Here is a 14179-nt window from a genome sequence, read left to right on the forward strand (position 1 = left end):
GGTTCTCTACTTTTTCCATAGAAAAGTTTTAAATGTCTCTCTGATTGATGAAGTAATGATGATGCCCTTCAGGTAAAATAGAATGCACTGGACGAAAGCGATGAAGGGCCGGAAGACTGCTAGGAAACCAGTAATGTTTTCAGTTAAAACGTTCTGATTATAAAACTCGGATTACAATAAAACTGTTCATCATCTTTTACGTATAGCAGTACGTAATTACAAAATTAAATTGGTCAGGCGCGGCGCGAATAAATGCGTGCTAATTTTCTTTAACCTGCTAAGTGTTTTAAATTATTTTTATAAACAGCCGATTTACTAGACTGATTCACCATTTGCCGATTTACCAAAGTAAATGTTTTACGATTCATTTGAAATACTGCTATCTTATTGGACAAAAAATTTCATACGCTAAATGTATTTTTTGTTCCTGGAGAGAATGGTGAGTAAATAAATATGTTTGTTTTAATGGCTACTTTCTCTTTAATCTTATGTAATTTTATGAAAAAATGTCTTAGATAGTGTAATACGAGCGTCTAACCAAAAAAAACAATTTCCATATAGCTCCGCCTTCAAGTCACACATGCGGAATAGCGTCGATTAATCAGTTCACTCGATTTACCTGATAAGTAGCAAAGGTTGTTTAAAGCTGATTTACTTAAATAAATTCTTTCAAAATTTAAAAAATACTGTCAACTTATTGGACAAAAAATAATTTCAAACACTAATTACCATATATAGTTTTGGGAGAAATACGTTTTTTGCAACAACAACCCTTCTAGTTTTTCCTTACGTGAGAGTGTGAAATGTGTCGAACCTTTGTGTTGTCGCAACTTCAGACAGTAATATAGACTAGTCAAAGGAAGTGCAGGTTCAAAGAACCATAACTATTCATAGAGACCATACAGAAGTGAGTTATAAAAGATCAACCGCCCAACCTTGCGTTATATCCTTATACAGCCTTGTGTTTTCTCTATTAGACAGGGAAAAATATATTAGCTGATACTTTTATATTGGTAGGAGAATTGGTGACATGGGTCAAGGTTATGAGAATATTAAAATAAATTTTAACACTTTTGCTCAATGAGCCTTTTTAGCTCGAATTTAAAAAATAGATGTATTGTTACAGTCATGTCGGCGTTTCCGCTGTCGTTGCCGTCTTCATCATGATATTTTAAGTTCTAGGTGAATTGTCTTCATTCTTGGCCAAACAATCCTTGTTTTAATGCTTTAAGTAGACCAAGTCTAACCTTGAACTTCATTCATAAATGACCCTGCACTTCAAATTTGCTTTGTTTTCTTTTCCTTACTTTAGTAGTAGTGGCTATAACTTTGTTGTTTAAAACTCAAATTGACCTTGACTCATGTATGACCTGACAATTAAACCAAGTTATTTTTATTTTCAGTGATTATTGCTATAATTGGCTTTTTTTGTTAATGGATAATTTTCATACTTGGACAAAACAACCTTTTGGACAAGACATTTTTAAAAGTTGAACTGACCTTGCCCTTTCAGTAAACTTGACCGTCAAGGTCAAATTATTGAATTTTGGTTGTCATAAATTTGATATTTAAGTACGTATTTGATTCATATGTGGACAAAACAGCCCATGTGACCAAACACACATGTAGAGTAATTTAGTAATTTAGTTATGACCTTCACCTTTAGACAAAAACAATAAGTGTGATTAAACAAACCTATTAAAATTAATTCAATGACAATTTATTTTTTGTCTTCGAGTTTCTTTTTAATGATTTGATAAAACTGTTTATTTGTTTGCTCTTAAAAAGGTAAAAAAGTCGATAGTTTCCCCGCCTGGCGGTGGCTCTTGTTTATAGACCGATGTCTAGAAGCTTTCAGTTGTTCTCTAACTTTGGGTGGAGTTAGGGGTCACCTGTTGCTAAGAAAAGATGTTTATAGTTTTGCTTACAGCCTTCATTGAAAAATGTGCATTGACTTCATGGACAAATATACAGATTTTGGTATTTAAGAGGGAAGATGGACAAAAACCCTAAACGTCAAAACCCCACACCTCAAAATTTTATAGAGTGAACAAAACCCCACACCTCAAACTTTTGAGTGGACAAAACCCCACACCTAAATTTTATAGGGTGGATAAAACCCCATACCTTCTTTTTAATAGAGTAGACATAGCCCCACATTTTTTTTACTTTAATGTTTAGACCATCGACTAACATTAGAATAAGTGACATTGTTGACACTTTGAATAATAAATGTTGATTAAGATTAATGAATGTTAACCCTTTGATATCAACATAACAGTTTGTAATATTTGAATGCTTACCCTTTGATTTTTAGTTAACAGTTTGTAATATTTGTATAAGAAAAGACTGTAGAGAGAAAAAGAAAACTATCAAGTTTACTTGACCGACATCTTGCATATTAAAAACGTATGTCATAAGTTTTTGCTCAGTATTCGGAAACCCGTTTATAAAGATATATATGACATTTTTTTCCTTATACGGCGACAATACGAAACACACACCGGAAAGATAAGATGATGGTTTACAAAGAGAAAAATCCCATTAAAATTCAAATCAAGTAATTTGATGAACAGTTTATATTGTGACCTGGTACCTTTTTGCTTCCTGTACTGATTTAAAGTCATAAATATGTTAAAAAAATGTTAATTTCAAAGTATTCATTTTAAAGATTATTTGGTTTTAGAGCGGTACAAAAAAAATGTAAAGTTAAGATTTTTGTAATTGTTATATCTATGTTTTGGAAAAGGATGTCTTACACAACGATTTCAAGACCCGAAGGAATGTTTATATTTAAATTTTGTATTCAATATATCTATTGCAACTTTAGTAAATTACTCTCACACACTTTGATCAAAGAAACAAGTCTTACATTAAGCACCACTAACGTTTATTGATTATGAATGCTTTACATTAATATTTGAGAATTTCAAATTCTATATATTTTTTGAAAAATGAATGCAGGCAAAGTCTGTGTGTGTTAGCGTTGTTTGGGCCGTTTATGCAATTGAAAACCTTATTATGTGCTTCAAAATAAGTTAATAATGAATACTTACAAAAAGCAACAAAAGTCAAATATGATTCAGATAATTTGAACTTTGGAAACTACAATAGGAAACCAGGAATAAATGCTTTTTGACAAATAAGAATAAAACAGCGATGTTCCTATGGAAAGTATTTTACAGTAAGTAATATAATTTTCAATTCTGATTCAGTCTCGGTTATTGCTCATTATGCAAGTCCTTCCACGAAATATATTTTTAGTTTTAAACGATTAAACGGTCACATGCACTTCGGATGAAAACAGGATGTAACCCTATACACTATCACGCATTAACTGAATGCTTTTTGACGTGTACACTCATGTCAGGTAGAAAATGTTGGTCAAATTTGATACATGTTTTCGATGTGCCACTTTGCTCTCGGCTATACAAAGTATCCTGGTCACATGTACTTCAGATGAATACAGGATGTAACCCTATACACTATCACGCATTCACTGAATGCTTTTTGACGTGTACACTCATGTCAAGTAGAAAATGTTGGTCAAATTTAAAATATGTTTTCAGAGTGCCACTTTGCTCTCCACTATACAAAGTATATGGAAAGCTGTCCATCGCCGTCCGCATTCTGCTTTTGATTAAAGATTAAAATATTTTACTGCAACATTTTTTTTTATTTCTATAGGAATTTACTTTAAACTACAAATAGATCTATGTGTTGTTCTTATCATTAGACACATCTATGAGTTTACAAATAAGGAAGCCACATCCACATTTCCAGAAACATTTCCCTTTAAATGTCAATCATTCCTTGAAAATGGTGTAAATGGTTTACAACGGCATTTTTATTTCTATAGAGACTTTTTCAAACTTTAATTGTATGTTCCTTTTTAATCAACCATTTTATACCTGTTAAAGCTATATCCAATTTTAAACTTCAAAGTCAGAATTTTTTCCTTGATATATTTCCTAAACAAGGACATTTAAAGTATGATGTAAGTAAGTGTTAATTAGTAAGCATTTACTACACTGTACTGGTCATAAATGAAGCAGCACTTTAACATTGATATATGTTTTGATAAACAGCCGGTTTACTTGACTTAAATATAGCCGATTAAGAGTAAATATGTAACAATTCATTTAAAATGCAGGAATCCTATCGGACAAATAATTGAAACAACTGTATCATGCCATTTCATTGACTTACTTTGATAAAGCTCATGCCTGATCAATTCAGCTTTATCTGTTACTACCAGATACCACATCAATACATATTGAAATAGAATAAAGAGAGTAAAATAGTTTAACTTCTTAGAAATGTTAAGCCGATAATCTTTGATTTCCAAAGTTTGATTTCTCTTACATTATACTAAAACTTTTGAAAATATTTCTTATATATATAGTCATGAATTCGAGACCTTCTTGACAGGGTTATGTTTTATTTAAAAATTTTAATAAAGGAATGCATTGTGAAATTGAAAACATAATAAATAGAATACAAAGTGTCTGGTGTTATAAAATTTATCAAGCTTGGCACGAACAAAATGAGACTTGTGACTTTTCATAGCCTTGTTCGGTCATTTTTTGAAATTTAAGACACTAGCATGACATTCTCTATTTCTAGCATGAAAAGAGGAAAATATCTAGCCATTGCCTCCGAAATGAGGTTGTTGCCATCGTGATTACTTTCCGGAAAATTTGACCTCTTCATGTCATTGCATTTCAATTTTAAAAGATGGATGTTGCTTGGTTTTCATTATAATTTGATAATAAATGGCAAATGAGGCGATTGTTCGATATTTGAAGACTTTTCTGTCGCCTCGCCAGACTGGTTAAACGAAATTTAAAAGGAAATCAGAGTTTGTATTTGTTGCAGAAGCTCTGTTGCCGAGTCACCTACTTCAAGTTTCTTTCCAATTACCACTGAACTGATGATTCACACCCCGTCAAAGACTTAAGATTCATTCATTTTAAGAAACTTTGAAGGTCGGTTGTTCCACGCAGTTGCTTCTACACAATCCAGTAAAGAAAAACCAAAAAGAAAACCTCGTATTCCTGCACATGAATTATATATCTACCAGAACTGGATATCGCATTTACATACCGGGAGACACAGAACAAAGTTATGTTTGTTTTAGGTCCGTTTATCCATCAAAGCTGATGACAACATAACGTGATTTTCACTGTATGTTTTCAGTCGTTTAACATTAATAATTCTACAAAATTACGTTAAAAGTATTGAGTTTACGTTTGAGTTATACAAAATAGGAAAATACTTTAACCAATTTTAAAACAGGTTCAAATTTATCGTTTACATATGTTTTTCTATTTTACCTTATCTTACTACCCCATTTAAATCACGCCATATGATGAGTATGCAAAAAATTAAAAATAGAAAACATAATATATTCCAATATCATTTTGCGCTTTACAAATAGAATTACAAACAAATTATTGTTAAACATCACGTATCACTTTATGTGCGCATGATCAAACGTAAAGAGCTGAAATACTAGATCCATATATAGCCATATTAAACTGCACAATCAAAATTCTTGTGATATCTTAAGGTTGTTTTTAGTAAAAATAGAAAACTGTATAACATGAATTACAACTTCAAATGTATGTCTTTCTTTCAAATCTGTTTTTATACATATTTACGTTTCTCATTGCCATAGAAAAGTTTCGTCTTCATTTAAAAAACTTTACCGAGCTTTGCATCGAGTTTAATGATAATTATTATAGTTACTGATATTTTAAAAGGTGAGTACGACAGAATGTTATCACAACGTCCGAAATTGTTTTCCAGATTTCTTCAACTGAGATATCTTCCTTTAAATTACATACAAAATGAGTTGATTAATCATGTGTTTAATGTCTAGCTAGCTAAAGGTGTTTTTTATTTCGTAATTTGCTAGCTAAAGGTGTTTTTATTTCGTAATTTGATAAATATTTACATTTTCATGCAGTTAATTTCAATGTGTAAAGTTCTGCAATGATTGAATCGCCTACATACAATTGTACTGGCAAGTATTGATAGTTTTGCAAACATTAATATGTAAAAAGAAAATATAAAAAAAGATCAGGAGTAACACTTACACTCTTCATTTGGAAACTGAATGTTTTTCATTTGGTCTTTATTGATAGTAAGGCAAATGTTAGGCCAATGCTAAGGCCAATATTAGCCAAAACAATATAATAGCTACATTAATGGTTTCAACACAGAAAATGATGGAAATTAATAAAATGTACAACAGAGAAAGTTACGTGCACCGAGTGCACAGTAAAATTAGTATTGTTCAGAATGTCGTTAAGCAAAGACACACAGCTTTGACATAATAAACCTAAAAGCTAACAAGCCTCCATTATTATTCCGTTGCTTACAAGTAGCACTGACACTTCTTGGTAGACATGACGATATGATCGTTTACTATTGCCCCCTTCATACCCCCCAAACAGAAAGGGGGCACATTCACCATCTGGCAGCCCCCTGATATACCATTTTAATCGGGGCGGCGCCGAAAACGTGGACACTTTTTTAACAACATTTTCAAACAAAAACCAGTGTTTTGGGCCAAATAGGGCATTTTTTCACTGTCTGAGGCCTCAAAAAGGAGGAGGCAAAAAGCTGTCAAAAAACGTGTACATGAGGTAAAAGGTTTGATGAATAAGGACAGTTAGTAAATATTTACCAGCGGTCACCATTTTACTCGAAACATGTTCAATATAAGTTTAAGGGGATTTTCCTCTTTGTAAATAACCATCCTATTTCCCAGGTGTGTGTTTCTTACTGTCGCCGTATAAGGAAAAATAAATGTGTCTCTATAAACGGGTTTGCGACAATTGGCAAAAACATATGACATACATTTTAAACTTGCAAGAAGTCCTTGAAGTAATTTTGTTTATATCTTGTAACATCATTGTCATATATGTTTGATTACTTTTACCTTTTTATATCGAATATGTTTACTTTTGGGTATAAACTCTCACTCAATTAACATATTTAAGTCATATATCGGTTCTTGTTACATTTAAAAGCTATCGTACTTTCACCTAAAAAGATGGAAGGAATTTGTATAAATAAAACTTAAAATAACCAATTTCAGCAGAAAAAAGAGTATGGAAAAAGGATTCATCGGATGTGATAGAATTCCTTTAATGTGCTCAAGAATGCTTCGAGCGGAGAAGTTATTTAAGCACTGTGTTTTCTGGACATATTTATTAATATTTTCAAATAAAAAATATCACTAAGGTATGTAATGAAAAAATAACTTGAAATCTGTCAATAATACACAAATACACCCCACTCTAATGTCAGTCTACTGAGGTACAACATGACAGTATTACAGACAGAAAAGATAAATTCTACATGACTCATCCTGTGTTTAGGGTAAACAAAAATCTGACAGCCAACCAATGTTGACATCTTTATCTTAACCAATACTAAGAATTTTGAGTATCAATCTCATACCCTTACTAATGCTTAAATTAAAGTAAAAACAAGCAAATTCAAGATGCACAAGTACTCATGCTTACAAACATTTCTACAGTTTCATTACTAGGTCAAACACATTTGAGTTGCCGAGACACAAGTTAAAAATTGCAAAACATTTTACTGTCATGGGCAGTAACTGTATAAATACTAAATAAGTCCTCAAGCAAACCCCGAATGAATACATACACATGCTTACCAATAATCCTTTAATGTATTATTACTCCAGTTTAAATAATATATGGGCTACGTGCGACACAAATTAAACAGTGCAAAATTATTCTAAGTCAATGGCAATAACTTTAGGAAAACTGAATAAATCCACGCGCAAAACCCAATGTGCACATCTTAACATGCTAATCAACATTCCTATGAAATTGATTGATTCTAGCTCAAGCACTTTTACACATGATACAACATTTTGGAATCTTAGCATGGTGTTGGCACAAGTTATCACGATACTTTGACAAGTTAACAGTGCATTTTGAAATTTCAGCATAATACAAGATAAACTGTCGTTTGCAAAAGTCATCCCGACGTTAACAAGGTGTTTGCACAAGTCATCATTATACTTAAACAAGTTAACATATCATTTGCACAGTCTACCTTCATTCGCAGGATCGCGCCATTATTGCTTATGATCAGCGAATCAGACCGGCGCTATTTTAAATGGAAACGATATAAATTAGCGTAAATCTAAAGTCTACACGATCATTTCATGAGTCCTTGTATTGTTTAATCGTCGGTTGAAAATGCTCAGGGGAGTCTGTAGCCGTATTGTTAAGGTAGATGCGGTCAGACCACTTGTCCCTCAACATGGCTGGGTGGGAGTTTTCGTAAATGATAAATAATGGTTCATAATTATGCGTTTAAATTACATACAATTCATACCGAAACACCGATGCAATATGCCATGTGATACATTTTCTTTATGTTATTCTATATAAATAACATTTTTCGAAAACGTGGTCTGTGCGCGTCAATTTTTATTCATATATACAGAAATAACATGTTCTTTCTAGACAGACGGAGGAATTTTAATGAAACTTCATAGAAATGTTCATCACTATGAGAAACTGTGTCGCGTACATGAGCCAGGCATGTAGATCAAAAGTCAGGGTCACACTTAGAGGTCATTGAAAAAAATGAGCAAAACTTCTACATGCATAGCGGGATTTCAATATAACTAAATACCCTGCCAAAAAAAGGTTATTTATCTCACTTCCCAACTCAATTACGAGTTCCCCTTATCAAATTATGGAAGGCATTTTTTTTATTTAATTCCCACTTAACTGAAATTATATATGTCCAGAATTTGTTTTAAAGTATCCAAACTTAGCATTTATTCACTATAGGATCATCAATGGATTTCTTTCCCCGTCCTTTAGATATAATGTATATATAAGTAATTTTGTAGTTTTTAAAAGTATTTCAAAGGGAAAGGGTCAAACAGTTGCAAAGTACAGTAAGTGGCCTCATACGCATTTTGTAAAAAGGTGGCATTATTTATAAAAACTATTAAAGGTGTCAATGCTTTTAAATTGATAAATACATTTTAAGTACAAAAGCCAACAAGAAAATGTTTAATACTCGTATGCTTTACCTCATAAAATGTTTATAATTAAGTTTCTTCACATTGTGTATCTTATGACCCTACAAAAATATCTTATACCCAAGTCGAAACTTAATCCGTCTTAGCCAATGCAGAACAACTGTCTACATATTCTTGCGTTATGCTCTGATTATTATTTGCCTATATAAAAGAGCTAGCGCCCAGGGTATCGTGGTATTCTGACCTTACCGAAACATCTCGTCTGGCAGATACAAAAGTAAGTGTTTTTTAGATTTAATTTTTAAATTTGATTTCAGTGGCATTTGATTTAAACGTTATTATGGTCGTTAAATACGTTTTCATCTGTGGAAAATAAGTTTGACTTATTTCATTATAATCTTACTTTAGAAGAGTGGAAAGAAACAACCATAGTATTGAAATATTATAGAAACACAACCAAATAAAAGCATTTAGCGTTTATGAAAAAACTGATGTAAACTGAAACCGGTATCAGTCAGATTTAATATAACAGAAAGAGGAAAAAACCGGTTAAGATTTTTTCGGTAACCTTTGATGGGGCAACATCGTATCTTTATACAATAATTATGTAGATACCATTCTGAACATTTGTGCCAAATATGAGGAAGGGTTCCCATCCCGATTTGGAAATATAGATATTTCAAATTGTTAAACTTCCCTATTTTCACTCATTTAACACTAAAAATTTTTACACGTGTACAATTTTGCAAACATTTCTTTATTTAAGATTTTTCAAATAAATGAAATGCTAAACCAAAATTTGACCAATCAATTTGAGCAAAAAAGATGAATAACGAAAAAAATGCCCCCTACGAGTGTTTGAACCGACACGCGACATATCCTTATTATCTTCATTGAAAATAGATACTATACAGGAAAGAGGTTCTACATTAGGTGTCGAAAACCTTGCCTCCTTTTATTTATTGTTTTGACTTACAGATCTTGGAATTTTAAATTACCATCGCTGGATGGATTCAAATGTAAGTTTATTTTATTTCTAGTTGTGGTGGTTTATCTTTTTTTGAGATCATATGATTATTGGATGTCTAGATTATTTAAAGCTTATACTGGAAATGAATTTGTTAGATAATCTGTGTACACAAGCACTTATTATTTTTGCTGCTTAAAAAAATCAGTAAGGATAAATAAAATTTTCCCACACAATCTATAAAATGTTTGTTTAAACATAAACTTAATTTCATTTTAAAACGCAAAACAAAACGATTTGTGTTTCATAAATCAAAAATTAACCCTCTGTTTATCTTTTAATTACATCTAAGTACTATTTTCGACTCGAGGTTACATATTTATACAATAGCTGAGATGTTCCGATTGCAAACCAAGTATGATTCATGCAATGCGTTGGTGTGAAACGAAGAAATATTTCTGAAACGAAAGAGGTAAAGGTGTAAGCACATAATGCTCACCACATGCATATTTAGGCAAGCGTAATTTTGCGAATACGGCGGAGTCTAAACGTTATCACAACATCATAAGCGTTGACGTAAAAAGCATAATATAAATTTTCCAAATTATTCGCCGCTGTAGGCACTATCATGTTGATGCTTTAAAACCTTTAATTTGGTGAATAGTTTTGTTCTCACAGTCACCATAAGGAGTCCTTTTGTCGAATAATTCCGGATATTATTCACGGTAAGATTAGTGTGCTTACAAACATTTAACTAATGAACTTTTATTTGCTTGTATTGTGTGTGTGTGTGTGTGTTGGTGTGTGTGTGTGTTGGTGTGTGTGTGTTGGTGCGTGTGAGCGTGTGTGTATGATGGTGCGTGCGTTGGTGCGTGTGCGCGTGTGTGTGTTTTCCTTGCTTTTTGTCTTTCATTACATTGGTTTCACATCTGGTATAACCGTTCATTTGCATGAAAACAAATAATTGTTAAACCACTTTGGGATGTGCTTCGACCCACAAATGGCTATGTGACGAAGCGAATAAATGGGGTTAACCCATGTGGGGCCTGAAAAAAAAGCGTGTGCCCAAACGAGTAAACAATGGGCGGAACTAAATAAAATGGAATTTTGAAAGGGGATCAGAGGTTAAGAAGCCTGCGTATCACAGATAGGACGTCAAAAGACAAATTTAAAAAGCAGGCTACATATCCTAAGGGTGATTCAACATTATTCAAGTAAGAATATTGGAACCACCCAACTAGAAAATGCCGAAAAGTTGAAACTAAAAATACCACAAGCACAACAATAATGTCGTGCTGAACGCTCTTCAAGGATAGACAATATAAAATCATTGATTAAATGTACGGGGATACTTTTTACAGCCGCCACACGGCACAAATAACACGGATTTAATCGTAAAATAGATAAATACAGAATTCCTAAAGAAGGCCCAACACGGCAAAATTGAAAATGTTGCAGGCTCGGTTTGATTGAGCCTTTGATTGATTTGATTGAAGACTTATTTGCGTGTCGGTTTACTCAAATAAAACAATTGACGTTTTTAAATAATCTACTTTGTAAATAGGTTTGATTTGACTCGAAAATATAAATGAATTAGTAAGTTTTAATATTGAATTTCATTCTATTTTATTCAGCGTTTCATTAAATCAAAAAAATTACTAAAACTTTTATTGTTTAACAAAATACAATTATACAATGTCAATAGCTTTGATTTGACTAGAAAATATTAATAAATTAGTGAAGTTTTCATACTTTATTCTATACGATTTTTTCAGCTTATTTAATCAATCAATTACAACAATTATGTTGTGAACATCATAAATAATGAAACATTTGAAATATCTAATGATATACACCAGGTTTGTTAAACAACTGATTCGATTTGGTACATCAAATGAACATATGTATATGAATATGACTCATTTACAATAAGATACACATTTGTGCCATTGTTGGATAGGCGGCATGGATGAATGATAAAAGTATAAAAGACATTTATCGATGTACATATTAACGTAATATGAAACCAAAGAGTACCACCAAAGTTACCGTTCAAGAAAACATGTCATGAAATTATATATTAACAGTTACTTTCTTCTATTTTTTATATTTTTGTTAAATTGAGTAACATGCAGACACGAAACGAGTTACTCCTGCTGTAAACGATAGAGCATAGCCTTTGCCACCAGAATAGAGCCAGGCTGGCCTGCACATTTATGCAGTCTGACCAGGTTTTTTATCATAAGTTTACCTTTTAAATCCATATCAAATATCAATTTTTTTTATCTGATTCTTAACAGTGTTCAGTATTTATTTCAAGATTTGATTCCCCTGGGAAAAACAACTACATTCCCTTTTATGTGTCATTTCAAATGCAACAAGAAAAGAAAAAAAATCATCAAATTGTTTTGAAGACCGTGGTATCAAATATGAGTATTGTAATGCCTATTTATTTCAGTATATGTTAGCATTTTTATTAGTTAGCATTTCCAAAATTTAATTAACCATGACCAACCAATTTAAGGTGACTCAGCATTGTCAGCCTTGTTTGATTTTACTTAGTAGATTTTAAGAGAAAGAAGGCACAAATTCATATAAAATATAAAAATAAAGCTCATAATGTAAAATGATGAACATTTACACTCTCAAGTCAATGTTTTAAGAACCAATATAAATAAACGAAAGAACAACATTTACGTTGAATGTGAATAAATTCAGAAGACCATTTAAAATTCTTCGCAATGTTTTAAGCACATTCCTTAAATGAAAAATCAAGTTTTAAGTATGTTGTAGTGCAGGCAAAATCACTTAAATGTAGAAAATGATTGCTTATAAACACTAGCTAATTAAATGTTTGAAAAACTTAATTACACTGAAAAAAGGATAAGCTGATTAAATAAATGGGTAATGACTTTTTTTGGACTTAACGAATAGTTTCTAACACAAAGCAGTCGTATAAAAGTGAAAAGAAACAGTGTCTGCTAAACACCATTTGTTGATTTATTGTCGAGTCATCCTAACAATATATTACTTTAAGACCTGATGACACTACTAAAGTAAATGATAAACACACTTTACGTTTTGTTAGTTATGATAATGAAGAATAAATCTAACTTATATTTAAACGTCTATAAAACATGGCTAATGACAAATAAATTAGTTGAGAACGTATTTCCCCGACACAATTCACTACAAATACCAATAAGTGAATAAGTGTATTCAAGAGTGATACGGCTTAGGAGAGATATTTTTTGCAAAACACCTATTAAAACAAGTTTTTTTAAGTACCTAAAGGATATGACTGATCATATTTTAGATACATATAGCGCCTTTAGTTTGAATCTGAGTGATATGCAAAATACTATAAGTGGTATGAGACATATAGTTTTTGCACTTTAAGAGTACTTTTGTTTTTTTTTTGTATGGGTCGCTTTGACATTTGGGTGATCGATAAAAATTCTTAGCATGTTTATAAAAAGATTGATGAATAAATGTATTCAGTGTCCGTTTTTAATTACGTTGTGAATGCACAAAACCATAGCTAAAGTACATCTCAATATTCTGTTCAGACCATAATAATTCTGTTAAAAATTAACAATTTGCGTTGAATAACAGATGCAACTGTTTGCTCAGTCATTCTCCTTATACGGTCACGCAAGTATGAAACAAAAATGTTGATGTCCCACTCTTTTACGCATGTTTTATAAAAAAAAAAAACAATATAAATTAATTTTCGAAGAATATACGCAAACACACACGCACGCACACGCACGCACGTACACACGCAAAACAAGCGTCAATCACCCTCCAAGACAAAAGGCGGCGGTGTAAACCATGACACGACCAAGCATTAGGCTTTTTAAATTTTGTTCGGATCATATCATCTACATGCATAACTAGTCACTACTATAGTCTGTCACTACTAGTGTTTCGCATAGTAACCAAGTTAAAAGGAAATGCTTGTTGTCTGGAGAAAACCTGCTGAACGCACTGAGAAGGTTAAATATAAAAGTATGACTTGACACGAATGCTGGACAAGGCGGTGTCTCTAGTACTTTCTCTTACAAGTAAAATATCCTATCATAAAATGAGTGTATTAATGCTTCTTTTTTGACAAAATATTTCATACCCAGGTGTACTGTTCTTAATCATCTTTCATAAAAAGT

This window comes from Ruditapes philippinarum, unplaced genomic scaffold (assembly GCF_026571515.1).
Source record: "Ruditapes philippinarum isolate M1 unplaced genomic scaffold, ASM2657151v2 ctg3747_1_1_1_1, whole genome shotgun sequence".
Classification (NCBI taxonomy): domain Eukaryota; kingdom Metazoa; phylum Mollusca; class Bivalvia; order Venerida; family Veneridae; genus Ruditapes; species Ruditapes philippinarum.